The 16,858-nt window shown below is 48.4% G+C and overlaps 1 long non-coding RNA gene across 3 annotated transcripts; it reads right to left on the bottom strand.

Annotated features, from left to right (window-relative positions):
- Window positions 1–424: 424 nt before the first annotated feature.
- Window positions 425–14,143, bottom strand: LOC118144101 (uncharacterized). 3 transcript variants are annotated; one of them, XR_004728606.3, is made up of 4 exons: window positions 14,066–14,143; window positions 5,023–5,264; window positions 3,606–3,831; window positions 425–646 (listed from the first exon to the last, which is right to left on the bottom strand). It is a non-coding gene; the product is annotated as an uncharacterized LOC118144101 (long non-coding RNA). The 3 variants fall into 3 exon arrangements; XR_004728607.3 differs by having other exon boundaries at window positions 425–598; XR_004728605.3 differs by lacking the exon at window positions 425–646 and adding an exon at window positions 2,464–2,654.
- Window positions 14,144–16,858: the final 2,715 nt, after the last annotated feature.

The following is a 16,858-nucleotide window of genomic DNA, read 5'->3' as shown; positions in this document are numbered from 1 at the left end:
CCTCAAATAAGCCCACTCCCGGCTACACCAGGGCCACGCAGCCCCTGTGGTGGCTGCTAAAATAGATGCTGTGGGGCCAGGCATGGGGGCTCTCGCCTGTAATCCCCACCCATGAGGGGGATCATGAGGTCAGGAGTTCGAGACCAGTCTGGCCAATATGGTGAAACTCCGACTCTACTAAAAATACAAAAATTAGCCCGGCGTGGTGGTGGGTGCCTGTAGTCCCGGTGACTTGGGAGGCTGAGGCAAGAGGATCACTTGAACCCAGAAGGCAAAGGTGGCAGTGAGCAGAGATTGCACCACTGCACTCCAGCCTAGGCGGCAGAGCAAGACTCTGTTTCAAAAAAAAAAGATGATATGGAAGGACCTACACGTGCTGGGCATTGCGGAAAGAACCACACTTTATATCCTTTATTTTTTATTTTTAAATTTGATTTTTTAAAAAGAAAATAGAGACAGGATCTTGCTGTGTGGCCCAGGCTGGTCTCCAACTCCTGGGCTCAAGCGATCCTCCTGCTTCCGTTTCCCCACCTTTTCACTTCTCCAGATCATGGCACCTCGTCTGATGGAAGCACTGGGTATTTGACGCAGAAGCGTGCTGTGGATGTGCGGTCATTATAATCTTACAACCATGAAGCCCAAGATCCTGTAGTGGGCAGACGGCAGGTCTGAGGCTCCCACTCCCTCACCCTGCCTGAGGTTTATGTCCTGCCAGTGAACTTGACAGTGATTGATTCGGCTCCTTACTTCTGCAGAGCATCCTGAAGTTCAGGAAACACTTTCAGAAGCAGAATGTTCTTGGGTTGCTCGGGGAAGGGGGTCTCTATTCCTCTCTCCTTTCTAGCATATGAAACGCATACATGATCAGAGTGTTCTAATCCTCATTTGGACTCTGGTGATTCTATTTCGCTTGGAGGAGGAATCTATATCATTGGACAGTTTCTAATTTTGTATTCCCTGTGTCCATCCTCAGATCTGCCCTCCGGGGTTCTCTTTCTCTGAGCTTGCTGTTGGGTGATTGTCCTGCTGGTTCAGAAGCCTCTCTGTTCTTCCGGCTCCCTGAACCAGCCTGTCTCCTGCTCCTGCCTCCCAGCTGGTGGTGGGACCAGTTTTCGGGGGTGAAGTCGGGTGGGACAGGAGAAACCGGAGTTTGCCTAGTTCCTAGCCCTTCCCTCTTCCCCATTCACTCTGTGTGTGTGTGTGTGTGTGTGTGTGTGTGTGTGTGTGTTGTGAGAGCTAGACAGAGAGAGAGAGAGAGAGAGAGAGAGATCCAGGAATGACAAGAGTAGCCATGAGGGAAAGAGTTAATAAGCCAGGAGGTGGTGATTATGAACAGTATTAAATGACACCCCAAAGACAGCTGGTGTCAAGGGCCCCTAGCTTCTCCTCCCACTCCTCCCAGTGTCTCCCAGAAGGAGTGAGAAGGAGGATTGAGGAGTAAGAGGGAAAATGAACTTGAGAGAGCACCAGACATGCCTGGGCTTACAGTGCTCTGGGGTGAGCTGGCTAGACTGGCCCAGTGGACTGGGGAGAGTTAACCCTTTCACTTCCCTCAAGGCCCTAAGGTCCAATCTCCACCCACCACTGCCCCAGGGCCTATCTTCAGCCTCCCTGGGAGCAGAGGTTCCCTGGGAAAGCTGGAGTCTAGAAGCCAGAGGTGTGGCCAGGCACGGGTGTGTGGGCTGGGAGGCGGGCCTCCTGTGTTCTCTTTCTTCTCTTCTGCTGCTCTCACAGTCTCTGTTTCCACAATCCCTTCTGTGCTGTGGAGAGCACACTCCTGTGGCAGACTGAGAGGAGCACTCTCAGAGAGCTGGATGAAATCTAAAGAATTGGGAGGCTAGAGGCTTGGCCTCTACCAAGTGAGGCTAGGGGCCACCTGGTCCTTGGACCACAGTATGCCACCTGGATACTTCTCTCTATTCCTGGTGGTCCTAGTCTTTCCTCACATCCCTAGCTTGAGGCATATCCCTCACTTTCTCCCAGGTAAGGTGCGCCTCACCAGGCCCCCCACATTGACCCTATAACTGATGGTAAAGTGTCTTTCCACGGTCAGAGCTCTGAGGATCAAATGCTTCTGTCCCACAGCAACCTGAGGATAACTGTCTGGACTTGGCATGGGGGGTCCCTATGGGGTTGGCATAAGGGGCTCACCAGGCAGGAATGTCAGGGCAGGAGTGGGGACCATCTGGGCTAATGAGGGACTAACAGGCACTAGTAACAGGAGTCAGCTAATGGGAGCCGTGTCCTCCCTGTCCAGAGCGAGGGAGAAACTGAGGGTTCAAGCAGGGATGCCCCAGGTCATGTGAGGCAGATGAATACCAGGAGGCCAGCCAAGGGCATAGCCACCGGCACCTCAGGCCAGAACTGCTGCCTCCCGTTTCCTCCCCTCCCTCCTTCCTTCCACACTTACTGGCAATGTGCAAGACAGTAGGAATATAGAAAAGAATCAGACAGGTCCTGACTTCTAGCGATTACAGACTAATGAGGAGGCAGATGGGAGAACAGAGCACTGACATTTAAGTTAGACATAGAATGAGTAAGTCGGGAGCTGTGGGAACGCTTTGAAGGGACCAGTTACTACGTCCGGCCAGGAATGGCTTCTGGAGGAGGCAAGCTTGCGTTGGGACTTGAAGGATGAGTAGCAGACAGCTGGCCTGAGGAGGAGGAAAGGACATTTCCGGAGGAGGGAAGAGCATGTTTAAAAAGAAATTGGAGGAGGGCAGACTTCCCTAAAGGCCTTCTGAGCGCCCCCCCACCATTGGCTCCCTGGGAACATCCCATCTTCCAAGCCAGTGATCTCTGGGAAGTGACTTAGGAGGACGAACCCTCCTGATGGCCTTTCAGGACCTCCAGTTTGACCTGTTACACTTCCCTACTCAATCCCCAGATGTGTCCCCATTTTCTGGATCTCCCTCGGCTTTCCTGGCTCCATGCCTTTTTTTTTTTCCCCTGAGATGGAGTTTTGCTCTGTCGCCCAGACTAGAGTGCAGTGGTTTGATAGTGGCCCACTGCAGCCTCTGCCTCCTGGGTTCCAGCCTCCCTGGCTTCCGCCTCCTGAGTAGCTGGGATTACAGGCACACGCCACCGTGCCTGGCTAATTTTTATATTTTTAGTAGAGACATGGTTTCACTATGTTGGCCAGGCTGGTCTCAAACTCCCGACCTCAGGTGATCTGCCCACCTTGGCCTCCCAAAGTGCTGGAATTACAGGCATGAGCCACGCGCCCAGCCGACTTCATGCCTTTGCTCAAGCTGTTCCCCTCAGCTTGGTGCCTTGTCCTCCCACTTCACTTACCTCCTTCGAGGTCTTTCCTCACTGCCTCCCTCAGGAAGCCTTTCTTAATAATCCCACGGCCAGGCTGATCACTTTCCTCCCTGCTTGCAACTGCTTTGGCGGCTATGTTTCTTTAAAAGTCACCAATCACTCTTGTTCTGCCTACTGCTGTTGATATTTACCTATACCACCTATGCTGAGGGCAGGGACTGGCAAACACAGGACTGGCATAGTGTTTGGAAATTGAACTGAATTACCTGCTGGAGGACCCAGATCGAATGATTTCCAGATGGACTTGCTTGTACTGTTCTATCCCTGCCCAAAGGACCCACCTTTGCTGTTTAGATCCCTGGAATTCTTCCGTCATTTCAGTTTCGCATTTGCTTGATTACTGCAGCATCAGCACATCTGTCGTGCGCCCCGAGGTTCCTCCCCGTTAGGAGAAACATACCATGGAAGTTTACCTTGCAGGCCAATTCTTTTTTCTTTTTCTTTTTTTTAAATTCCAAATTCTCCCAGATCCTGGATTGCAAGCCAATTCTGATTGGTGGTGCTTTCCTAGAATATTAATTTAAGAAGGATTCTGTGGCTGGCTGGGCAGAAAGAATGCTAAGATGGCTTAGCAATGTCTGCCCCAGGGGAAAGAGGGCTCTTTCTGCCTTAGTGTGAAATGTTTGTCTGTCACTTTTCTTGCACTGAGCCAAGACTGGGACCCTGAGCATGTAGGGCCTTTGCCTCTGGTGGAGCTGATGGGGAAAGTGACTAGAAGACCAGCAGGTGGATCTACCTTCTTGGGATTTATGGTGGTTTACCTTCCAGTCAGATGCCTGGATCTCTGACGCACCCTTCTGACATATGGCCCCAGGGCAGCTGTGGAATTTTTTTCCTTTTTTGAGACAGGGTCTCCCTCTGTCACCCAGCCTGGAGTGCAGTAGCACCATCACAGCTCTCTGAGCCTAGACCTCTCCACCTCAGCCTCCTGAGTAGCTGGGACTACAGGAGCATGCCATCATGATGGCATGCCCTATAGTAAACAGAACACTGGGTGAACAGAGTATTGATATTGAGGTTAGACACAGGAGGGATAAACTGGGAGCTGCAGGAACACGTTGAAGGGACCAGTTACTACAAAGGGGAGCCAGGGATAGCTTCTAGAGGAGGCAAGCTTTGTTCTGGGACTCGAAGGTTGAGTAGCAGTCGGCTGGGTAGAGAAGGAGAAAAAGGGCCTGGACCAAGGGCTGTGGAATCTTTTTTATATTATTTCATTATTTTTTTTTGAGATGGAGTCTCTCTTTGTCACCAGGCTGGAGTGCAGTGGCATGAACTCAGCTCACTGCAACCCTTGCCTCCTGGGTTCAAATGATTCTCCTGCTTCAGCCTTAGAGTAGCTGGAACTATATACAGGTGTGTGCCACCATGCTAGCTAATTTTTGTATTTTTAGTAGAGACAGGGTTTCACTTTGTTGGCAGGGTGGTCTCAATATCTTGACCTCATGATCTGCCAGCCTCAGCCCCCCAAAGTGTTGGTATTACAAGAGTGATCCACCCCGCCCAACCAAGGGCTGTGGAATCTTTTTTTTTTTAGGGGGAGAAAGGGAGGGTGAGGGTGGAGAGAGAGAGAGGGCCTCTTGAGAGAAGGAGAGAGAGAGAGAGACAGAGGGAGAGGGAAGGAGGAGGAAGCGGGAGAGAGAGGAGAGGAGGCAGAGGGATGGGGAGAGAAAGAGAGGGGCTGTGGAATCTTAAGCAGACCTGTAGGGCCTTTATGGCTCAGGAGCCCCAGCAGGTTCCTTAGCAGGTGACAATGAGGTGATGGCACTGAATTTCCCAGCTGTGGGAATGTTCCCCATCCTTCTCTCTTTCCATGCAGCTCAGGCCTTCAGGAATTACAAGGGCATATCCAAAGTGAATGACGTCCAGAGGAGTTTTATTTCTTGGCTTTCTATCTTTGCCCCAGGGCACCTGACAGCCATGGCCTCCCGTAGTAGCCTCCCCTGGAAATGCAATGAGATTTGTCTTGGTCTTTGGGGCAGGAGTGTACAATCCCCCAAGGCCTGGCCTTCCTGAATCGATGGGCCTCAAGTGGTCTAACAGTCCCACATGCCTCCCCATGCAGGAGCACGGGCTAGTGCCTTGGCAAATGGCTCCTGCCTGTGCCCAACACCTCTAGCAATGCTTCCTCCAGGGTCAATGCCTTCGTTCAGGTGGCTCTGCTCAGGGAGTGCCGTCACTTCCTTCAAGCCCCCTTCCCTCCAGTGGTCATTTGGCTCCCTCCCTCGGGTCTGCACTGACACTGGGTCCTCTCAGGTTTCTTCCACCTGACGATGACTCAAACATACGCGCACCTAGGCAGTTTAAGCCTCTGGGTCAATCCTTGCCAGTGTCTTCAAAGCTAGAACAGCCCTTCCCCCATGGCCAACTTCTAACTCTGTTGTCTTCTAACTCTGGCCCTTGTCACTTCATCCAGGGTCACAGCCAGCCCTCACCTGTGGCACATGTATTTTGAGGCCCATTTGCCCTGGGTGGCTGACTGTCTGGGCCCATCTCATTATGGCACACCTTGCCCAGCCCAAGAAGATGGGCTGGTTTTCCTCTTAGAGTAGACAGTAGCAGCTCAACAGTCTTAAATCATCATTTCTAATTTAATTCGACAAACCTGACTTTCAGGAAGTTCTTTCTCATCTCTGACCCAGATACCTCCAGCTTAAATGTAATTTCCTCATGCTCTGCCGAATACCCTTCTCTATCATGAACCCCTCTTTGGGTAACTGAACCACAGTTCCAGTCGTTTTAGCAGGTTTAGAAGTCCTGGATCCTTTTACCTTCCTTCAGAGACCACGTTCTCAGTTTGGGTTCATACAGGCAGACAACAAGGTCTGAGGAACCATCCTGTGCCCCAGGCACTGGGTAGGATGCTCAGAAGACATCGTTCCACACTTCTCCTTACAACCCAAGAGGCAGGTGCTACTGGGATCATCCCACTTAGTTGGCGCAAGACTGAGTCTCGGAGGTAAAATAACATGACCAAGGTGACAAAGCCAGGATGTGGAAAAGCTGGCTCAATTCCTACATCTAACAAGGCTTTAGAGCGGACATTTGGTCCAGCCACCAGCTGCCAAGCAGACCACTGTGAGCATGTAGGACAGATGTTGCCTCTGACTTTGCATCCATTTTGCCTGGTTTCTACCTTAATTTTGCATTAGTCATTTCTGCCTGCCTAAATGACCTTCAGTTACGGATTTCTGCCTCCCGTTCTGCTCATGCACTTGTTGGTTTGCTGTTTTTAGAGTACAAATGCATGGTGCAGGGCTCAGAGGCTTGGAGCCATCCCTGTCTCATGCCAGGGTCTTTGTTCATAGGGAAGCCCTTCATCAGACTTTCAGGGCAGCTCGATTTGATTTGTCTATTTCACTGTCCTTGTATATAAAATGAGGATAAAATAACTGAATTTGGGGATCATTGGATTATTGTCATAACAACAATAGCTAACTTTTTTTTTTTGAGACAGGGTCTTGCTCTGTCATCCAGGCTGGAGTACAGTGGTGCGATCATGGCTCTCTGCAGCCTCAACCTCCTGGGCTCAAGTGATCCTCCCCTCTCAGCCTCCCAAGTAGCTGGGACCACAGGTGTGTGCCACCACACCTGGCTAATTTTTAATTTTTTGTAGAGAAGGGGGTCTCCCTGTCTGCCCAGGCTTGACTTGAATTCCTGGCATCAAGGGATCTTCCTGATTTGGCCTCCCAAAGTGCTCAAATTATAGGCATGAGCCACTGCACCCTGCCAGAGCTAACATTTTATTAAAGCAATAATAAAATGTGTAAGGTACGTAGTTTATATGTTTTATTTTATTTAACCTTCAAAAAAATCCTAGGAGATAGATATTATCATACTCCTATCACAGAGGAGGAAACAGGCTCAGAGAGGTTATATGACATGTTCAAGATGACAAAGTTAGCAAGAAAAAAGGTCAAGGTTTGAACTCAATTGTCTCACTCCTGAGCTGGTGCCTTTAACTACTATCCAATAGGACAATAAACAAGTTGCTCTAGGTAAGCCTGGTGTATGGAAAGGAAACCAGATAAAGCCAACTGCCTTGTTTCAGCCCTAAAGGTCATCTCAGCATTTGAATACACAAAAAATCTAACTCCTTAAAGCTTTGAGAAGTATTTACTGAAGGCTGCTGGCCAGGGCTTGTCTTTACTGAAGGCTGCTGCCTAGAGCCCTGGTTCAGGGCTCTGCTGCTCACCATACAGTGTTGTTTCTTAACATGTATCTTCAATCCTCTTTTCCCCAAATATTTTTCCCAGTAGTATCCATTCAGTACTCTTCTCTCCCACTCCCACTTCTGTCTCCTTCCAAACCCTCTTCCTGATCTTCCTCTTCCCGTGGCTCCATTCCCTTTCCTTTATGGATCCATCTACCCTTGCCTTCTTTTGGTAATCTTGTCTGACCTGCTCAGCAAAACAAAGATGTTTTGCCTATGGGCCTCAAGAAGAGGATAGTAAATCCATGTAATAATGAAATATGGTTGTACTTGGCATGCTGGGCTCCCCGTGCATGGCCAAGGCAGATAAAAGAAAACCCTAAGGGGCTGAGGGGACAACGGAGAGGGGATTTAGAAAACTACTTTCTGGCCAGGCACAGTGGCTCATGCCTGTAATCCCAGCACTTTGGGAGGCCAAAGTGGGTGGGTCATCTGAGCTCAGGAGTTCGAGACCAGCCTAAGCAACATGGTGAAACCCCATCTCTACTAAAAATATAAAAAATTAGCCAGGCATGGTGGCACACACCTGTAATCCCAACTACTTGGGAGGCTGAGGCAGGAGAGTTGCTTGAACCTAGGAGGCAGAAGTTGCAGTGAGCCGAGATTGTGCCACTGCATTCAAGTCTGGGCAACTGAGCAAGACCCTGTCTCAAAAAAAAGAAAAGAAAGAAAGAAAAAGAAGAGAAAACTACTTTCGTCACAGGCTCTAAATTCTGTCTCTTTTCCTTCCCTTCCCTCCATCAGTACCTGGGGTAGGAGGAGGAGAGGTGTGGGTATTAACCCCTCCTTACCATCTGACTCAACTCTGCACATCCTGCAAGACCTGGAAAAATCTCTGCCCAGACAGTCCTGGACCAAGCTGGTCCACAGTCCCTTCCCTGCCCCTGATTCCTGTGGGCGCTGGCCCCTCTTACCATTTGCCTTGCCTTTCTTGTTAGCAGACTTTCAGGGTGTGTGATGCTTCACCTCATCTAGGCTGTAAACTCCTTAAAAGCAGGGCCTTGCTCTTTCAGAGTGCCCAGGTAGGTGAAACTTGACTTAGATACTAATTAAAGATTTGCTTGGGAAATGGCTGTGGAGTAAGACCTCTAGGAGTAAGGTCTCTGGAGTTTGCATTCGGGCTCCATCACTGTGGTGGGTCGTCCCTGCTTTTTCATGCTCTGAACGTCTATACCATTTGTTAAGATCCTCCGGCACTGACTCCGCACTCGGCCTTGTGATTTGCTTTGGCCAATAGAATGTGGTAGAATGATGGACTTGTTCTAGTCTTGGGGCTCCAAAGGCTCTGCCCACATTCATTGTCTTGGAAGCTTCCCACCATGATGAGGAACAAGGTCAGGAGGACAAGAGACCACGTGCAGGACAGCAAGTCATCCTAGCTGATGCCATCCTAGACCCAGCAGAGGAAAGCTGGCCCAGAGCCGCAAACACACAAGGGAGCCCAGATAAAATCTCACTAACTTGGACCAAATCAGCAGAGTGACTTAGCCAACCCTATTGATTGCTGTGCAAAAGTACATTTGTAGGCCGGGCACGGTGGCTCACACCTGTAATCCCAGCACTTTGGGAGGCCTAGGCGGGTGGATCATGAGGTCAAGAGATCGAGACCATTCTGGTCAACATGGTGAAACCCCGTCTCTACTAAAATACAAAAAATTAGCTGGGCATGGTGGCGCGTGCCTGTAATCCCAGCTACTCAGGAGGCTGAGGCAGGAGAATTGCCTGAATCCAGGAGGCGGAGGTTGCGGTGAGCCGAGATCTCGCCATTGCACTCCAGCCTGGGTAACAAGAGCGAAACTCCGTCTCAAAAAAAAAAAAAAGGTACATTTGTATTGTTATTAAGCTGTCAGTAGATATTTTGTGGGTACTTGTTATGCAGCACTTATGTGGTGTTAAAGAATGGATACAACCATTTACTAGCTCTGTGATCCTGCTATACTTTTTTGTTTTTGAGACAAGGTCTTGCTCTGTTGCCCAGGATGGAGTTCAGTGGCATGATCTCAGCTCACTGCAACCTCCGTCTCCTGGGCTCAGGCCATCCTTCTGCCTCAGCCTCCTGAGCTGATGGGAGTACAGGCACATGCCACCATGCCTGGCTAATTTTTGTACATTTTTTCTTTTTGAGATGGAGTCTCGCTCTGTTGCCCAGGCTGGAGTGTAGTGCTGCGATCTTTGCTCACTGCAACCTCTGCTTCCCAGGTTCAAGCAATTCTCCTGCCTCAGTCTCTCAAGTAGCTGGGACTACAGGTGCCTGCCACCACACCTGGCTAATTTTTGTATTTTTAGTAGAGATGGGGTTTCACCATATTGGCCAGGCTGGTCTCGAACTCCTGACCTTGTGATCCTCCTGCCTCAGCCTCCGAAAGTGCTGGGATTACAGGCGTGAGCCACTGAGCCCAGCCTTAATTTTTGTATTTTTAGTAGAGACAGGTTTCACATTGTTGGCCAGGCTGGTCTGGAACTGCTGACCTCAAGTTATCTACCCACCTTGGCCTCCCAAAGTGCTGGGATTACAGGCATGAGCCACCACACCCAGCTGCCTGCTATATACCTCAACTTCCTTGTCAGTAAAATGGAAATGTAGTGGACACTGTTGATAGCTTCAGACGAGGCTCTTCTCCCAGTGACTGCTTCTGCTGAAGAGCTGCTTCACCCAGGGTTCTGCTCCCTTTCCTGGGGCCGCCTGTAGCCATTGACTGGCTAATGTGGAAGTGTGAAAGTCTGGCCCCTTGCTGCTGTTGGGGGCAACTCTGCAGGGCCATCCTAGCTTCAGATTCAGAGCTGCCTGTGGCTAGGGACTGGATGACTACATCATGTCCCTGCTTTCTCCTCTGCCTAATTCGGTTTAATTTCTCCACAAGGGTCAAATTCAAGAGACTTTCAAATTGACCTCTTACATTCATATCCCCATTTTAGAATTAGATTTCCTGGAACTAACCTGTGGGGAGTGGATACAGGTGACTATGTAGCAAGATCTGGCCAATAGGATAAAAGCAGGTATGTTCTTGAGGCTGGCTGTGGTGGCTCACACCTGTAATCCCAACACTTTGGGAGGCTGAGGCCAGTGGATCATCTGAAGTCAGGAATTTGAGACCATCCTGGCCAACCTGGTGAAATGCCATCTCTACTAACAACAAAAAACAAAAACTAGCTGGGCATGGTGGTGGGCACCTGTAATCCCAGCTATTCCAGAGGCTGAGGCAGGAGAATCACTTGAACCTGGGAGGCGGAGGTTGCAGTGAGCCAAGACTGCGCTATTGCACTCCAGCCTCGCGACAGAGACTCCATCTCAAAAAAAGCAGATATGTTCCTTAAGACTGTATTGCCGTCAAACTTTGGACCTGTTACCACTACCAACAGAATTTTTTTTTTTTGAGACAAGGTCTCAACAAAAAATATGTGTGTGTATATATATATATATATATATATATATATATATATTTTTTTTTTTTTTTTTTTTTTTTGGAAACAAGGTTTTGCTGTGTTGCCCAGGCTGGAATGCAGCGGCAGGATCATGGCTCACTTGCAGCCTTGACTTTCCTGGACTCAAGTGATCCTCCCACCTCAGCTTCCCAGGTACATGGAACCATAGGCACCTGCCACTGCACCCAGCTAATTTTTGTAATTTTCGTAGAGATGAAGTTTCACTATGTTATCCAGGCTAGCAGAAATATATTTAAAATATATATTCAATTTAAAAAGAAAAATTTAATTGAGATTGTATTCTTCTTCAGTGAGATGGACAGAGCTTTCCCTGCACCCCAACATTTTTTCAAGGAGAGGCAACATGTGTGGGGGTTTGGTTCATGTGTGGATTTAGGCAGCCTTGGTCTGAATCTTGGTTTTGCTACTTAGGGGCTGTGTGGTTTTGGGCAGGTTATTCTCTTTGTGCCACAGAATCTTCACAATATTTCTGTCTACGTCATATGGTTGTGGTAAGGACCAAATGAATTAGTATATAAAGTGCTTAGTTCGAACATTACCTGATATATTGTAAACATAGTTTGCGTTTTTGATGTAATAGAATGCACCAAATGGATGGAAAATTATTTATTGCTAGAATAACTAGGGTTCAGAGCAAATTAATAAGAAAAGAAGATATTATATCACTAGTAAGTTGGAGGTTTCTAAAAGATGTATTCATAATTGTTCAATGCATTATTTATAGCAAAATCATATCTCAGTGGTAAGTTAATCTAAGAACATGGTAGGAATAAATAAATGAGCAGAGAAGTAATTGATAAATGATAGCAAAATATTTTTTATTTTTAGATGGAGTATTGCTCTGTCGCCCAGGCTGGAGTGCAATGGCTCAATCTTGGCTCATTGCAACCTCCGACTCCAGGGTTCAGGCAATTCTCTGGCCTCAGCCTCCCAAGTAGTTGGGATTACAGGTGACCACCACCAAGCCCAGCTAATTTTTTTTTTGTATTTTTTAGTAGAGACAGGGTTTCACCATGTTGGCTAGGCTGGTCTCGAACTCCTGACCTCAGGGGATCTGCCCACCTGGGCATCCCAAAGTTCTGAGATTACAGGTGTGAACCACTGCGCCTGGCCCAAGATGTAAGTATTAATACATCAAAGTATAACTATGATTATCTTCAGAGCATCTGTTGATATGGGTGTTGGGACATGCGGACTCTCCACTGTTGTTGGAGTGTGTCTTTGTAAGGATCTTTAGACTGTTTCCTCAACTATAAACACCCCATGACTACAGACTGTGACCAGCAAGGTATGTGCCTTTCTAGTTTTAAGATGGAATTTATTGGCCAGGTGCCGTGGCTCATACCTATAATCCCAGCACTTTGGGAGGCCGAGGCAGGAGGATCACTTAAGACCAGGAGTTGAGACCAGCTGGGCAACATGGGGAGATCCTGTTTTTCAATTAAAAAAAAAAAAGATGGAGTTGATTGTAAAATGGCGTCACTCTGGCTCTCCCACGCCCCTGCTTCTGTAGCAGTCCCACAGGAACGGAGGCACTGGCCAGCCTGCAGGGAGCTAGGAGGACTCAGGAGGAAGGAACCCATGTAGCTGAGTCTGCGGGTGTCAGGGGCCCACTGTATAACTGGAGCTTTCAGCTTTAAATTCTGCATAGGAGATAATGTTTTTTAAATGCACAGTCATAAAAACAAGTTAACTTGAAGTTCACATATTGTTTACTTATTTTTGAGGCAGAGTCTCACTCTGTTACCCAGGTTGGTGTGCAGTGGCTTGATCTTGGCTCACTGCAACCTCTGCTTCCCAGGTTCAAGTGATTCTCCTGCCTCAGCCTCCTAAGTAGCTAGGATTACAGGCATGCACCACCACGCCTGGCTAACTTTTTTATTTTTCAGTAGAGATGGGGGTTTCACCAGGTTGGCCAGACTGGTCTCGAACTCCTAACCTCAGGTGATCCACCTATCTCAGCCTCCCAAAGTGCTGGGATTACAGGCGTGAGTCATTTCGCCTGGCCGAAGTTCACACATTATTAAAACTCAGTGGTAATGACAGCATTTATTTATATTTAGAACTTGGACCAATAAAATACTTTTTGAGGGAGGAATGTTTTATCACTGACATTGTTTAGGATTGCTGGCTGAGGGGATAACCAAGAGCTTTGGGTTGGTTACTCTTTTACAATTGTCTACGGACAATGTACCATCTATTCCCTGCCTTGGTGGTGGGCAGGGAACAGTTTCTACTACCCTGCTCTTGCCTGCCACCGATAGAAGAGGTCCACCTCTCTTTTATAAAGTAGCAGAAGGGTGACTCATGGCAAAAGGCTGGTGGGACGCCAGCCAGCATCAGCCCTTGGCCCCTCCCCTACTTTGTTCTTATCTTGTTCCAGTCTCTGTCCTACTGTTTGTCAGGAGATGCTGCTGTCCTAGACCTTGAGGCTGAGAGACTTGCCCTAGGGCTGGCACAGCGGGAAGGAGCTTAGGACCCCGGCCCTGCATCACCTCCATAGAAAGTGCTCCATCTTCATTCTATGTCGGGGAGAAGTAAGATCCCATTTCTTCTGGGGTCTTGCTCTGTCACCCAGACTGGAGTGCAGTGGTGAGACGTTGGCCCACTGCAACCTCCACCTCCTGGGTTCAAGCAATTCTCCGGCCTCAGCCTCCTGAGTGCCTGGGATTACAGGTGACCGCCGCCCCACCAAGCTCATTTTTGTATTTTTAGTAGAGACAGGGCTTTGCCATGTTGGAGAGGCTGGTCTTCAACTCCTGACCTCAAGTGATCTGCCCACCTCAGCCTCCCAAAGTGTTGGCATTACAGGCATGAGACACCAAGCCTGGCCCTCTTTTCTGGGGTTTCTGACACATTCAGGGATCAGGGACATTTATGCCAGGGTCCTGATATTTAAGCTGAGTCTGGAGAATGAATAGGTATTTTCTGAGTAGGAAGAGGGAAGAGAATTTCAAGGAGTCGGGCTTGGGTAGGAAAGCCAAGAGCCAAGAGACCGTGTGGTAAGTTTGAGGAATGGAAAGAAGCTCTGGATGGGGGAGCTTAGGGTGCTGGGGCCTCTGGAATAGGAACCCCAGAAGGACTTACCTGTACAAATGATTGATCTGTGCTTGTTAGCATTACCTAACATTCTGTCTGGGAGTTCTAGGGTGCTAGGAGGTTCTCAGAGGCCAAACCACAGAACCCAGGGCCTCACCTTCCCAGGGTTGCCCTGGGCAACCTCTGTTTGTAAAGAGTCCTGTTTACCATCTACTGACTCACAGTCATCTGTGGTTTCTATGGTTCCCACTAACAGTGAAGCATAAATCCATTCCTAGAGGGTGGAGTCTACAGGGTGGGGCTGTCCTCTCCCTTTTCTGGCTCAGAACTCCTCGAAGCTTCCCAGCCAGCAGCAGTGGGGGGTTGTGGGAGTGTCTTTGTTTATGGAATCTCAAATGTGGGGTTCCTTGGGAGGCTGGGACAAGGAGCTGGGTGAAGGGACAGATCTCTGCATTCAGGGCTTGGGGCCACGTCCATTGAGTGGGCGAGAATTGGGCAACTCTAAGCTGATCGGAAGCCCCATTCCCTCTGCATAACTAGAGGAGGGGCCCAGGAGATGGAGAGAGAGACTCCAGGAAGAGTTAGAGCAGGATTAGGAGACGCGGCTCGTTTCTTCACCAAGGGCAAGTCGCTTGTTCCCCAAAGCGGTGGCAGATGTATAAATGCAAAGTTGGGAGGAGCAGTTGTTTGGCATCTGGCAGAGACATACATAAAGGAACCAAGAGAAAGGGAAGCCAGAGGGACAGGTGGACTTTCAAAAGAGTATTTCATTTCACACATTTGCACAAAGCCTCATAGGTTACAAAGCATTTGTGCCTCTATTTTCTCATCTGCTTGTCACAGAAGCCCTGTGAGGAAGCCCGGACAAAAAACATCAATCCATTTTAAAATGAGGAAACTCTGGCTTATGAAAGTTGTTTAACACAGCCAAGGTCAAAAACAGGACTAGAATCTAGAGCTCCTGGCTACAGTTCAGTGCTTTCTTTTTCTTTTTTCTTTTGTTTTTTTTTTTTGAGATGGAGTCTCTGTTGCCCAGGCCGGAGCACAGTGGCACGATCTCGACTCACTGCAACCTCCCCCTCCTGGGTTCAAGTGATTCTCCTGCCTCAGTCTCCTGAGTAGCTGGGACTACAGGCATGTGCCACCACACCTAGCTAATTTTTTGTATTTTTAGTAGAGACAGGGTTTCACTGTGTTAGCCAGGATGGTCTCGATCTCCTGACTGCATGATCCACCCACCTTGGCCTCCCAAAGTGCTGGGATTACAGGCTGAGCTACCATGCCTGGCCAGTGCTTTCTTTAATTTTTTTCTTTTTTTTCAATAGAGATGGGTCTCTCCATGTTGCCCAGGCTTCTCTTTAATGATCCGAGAGTGTTGGGATTACAACACTTTGGCTTGAGCCACCACACCTGGTGCAATGCTCTTTCTACCAAATAAATGTCTCTCAAACTTGGGCCTCCCTGGGCCATTTTAATGGGTGTTTAATACACACAAAGTGCCAAAATTTTGGTCAACTTGACAAATTGTCAGCTGGGCCCCCGCCAGTGGCTCATGCCTGTAATGTAAGCACTTTGGGAGGCGAAGGTGGGGGGATCACTTGAGGTCAGGAGTTCGAGATCAGCCTGGCCAACATGGTGAAAGCCCATCTCTACTAAAAATACAAAAACTAGCTGGGCATGGCAGCGGGCACCTGTAGTCCCAGCTACTTGAGAGCCTGAGGTGGAAGAACCACTTGAAGCCAGGAGGCAAAGGTTGCAGTGAACCAAGATCATGCCACTGTGCTGCAGCCGGGGTGATAGAGTGAGACCCTGTCTTGGAAAAGAAAACGTCACTGCTGGTGTGGCGGCGCACTGCCTGAGGTCCTAGTTGCCCGCGGAGGCTGAAGTGGTCAGATCGCTTGTGTCTGGGAGGTTGAGGCTGCAGTAAGCTACGATCACACCCCTGCACTCCAGCCTGGGTGACAGAGCAAGACTCTGCCTCAAAAAAATTTGTCTTGAATTTTAAAATAATGCATTAAAACACTAAAAAAGTAACCATAGTGTCTCTGTTTTAAATCAAGGAGAAGGACGTCGTCATTTTCACTAGGTTGTTTATATTCAGCCTGATGTCAGACTTTAGGAATGACATCCAGGGCTCTGTGGCTGTTAGTCCTAGATGAGCCCATGAAACTTGAACTCAGAACCGTGGAGGACATTCTCAGGGAAGGCGATTTGCCACACCGCCAGGACCTACAACTGTAAGCACATGACACTCCACATTTGGAAGACTGTCTTAACCCTGGGTGGTGGTGGTGGTGGCAAAGAGATTTCTTATCCAACCCTTGGCTTCATTGGAAAGTACTTCATGTTCTGATGTTGAATTTCAACTTTTTTTAAATTGCAGTAAAATAGACATAACATGAAGTTTACCTTGTAATCTCAGTGGTTTTAAGACATACCCAAGTTCTTTTCCGGCCCCAGCCCCAGCCCCTACAACTGCCAAGATGTTGATGCTTAAGAAGAATGGGACTGCCATTTATGAACACCTTTTTAAGGAGGGAGTCATGGTGGCCAAGAAGGACATCCATGTGCCTAAGCACCGGAGCTGACAGACAAGAATGTGCCCACCTTCTTTTTTTTTCTAGGAAAGAAAAAAAAAAAAAGGAGTGAAGGAGAGGAAGAAAGAAGAAGAAAAAGAGGGAGAGAGAACGGAAATGTTGCTTTATTCTAAAAAAAATGGGTATTAATAATGGCCAATCAATATTTCATTTAAACCTATGAGTAGGTGCGATGTGGTATTGACAAGAATGTATATTTTGTGTATTTAAAGTGGAGAGCTCTAGAAATATTTATTAAATTTAC

This window comes from Callithrix jacchus, chromosome 9, assembly GCF_049354715.1.
Source record: "Callithrix jacchus isolate 240 chromosome 9, calJac240_pri, whole genome shotgun sequence".
Taxonomy (NCBI): domain Eukaryota; kingdom Metazoa; phylum Chordata; class Mammalia; order Primates; family Cebidae; genus Callithrix; species Callithrix jacchus.
The sequence above is the reverse complement of the archived record's forward strand: the minus strand, read 5'-3'. Positions and strand labels throughout refer to the sequence as shown.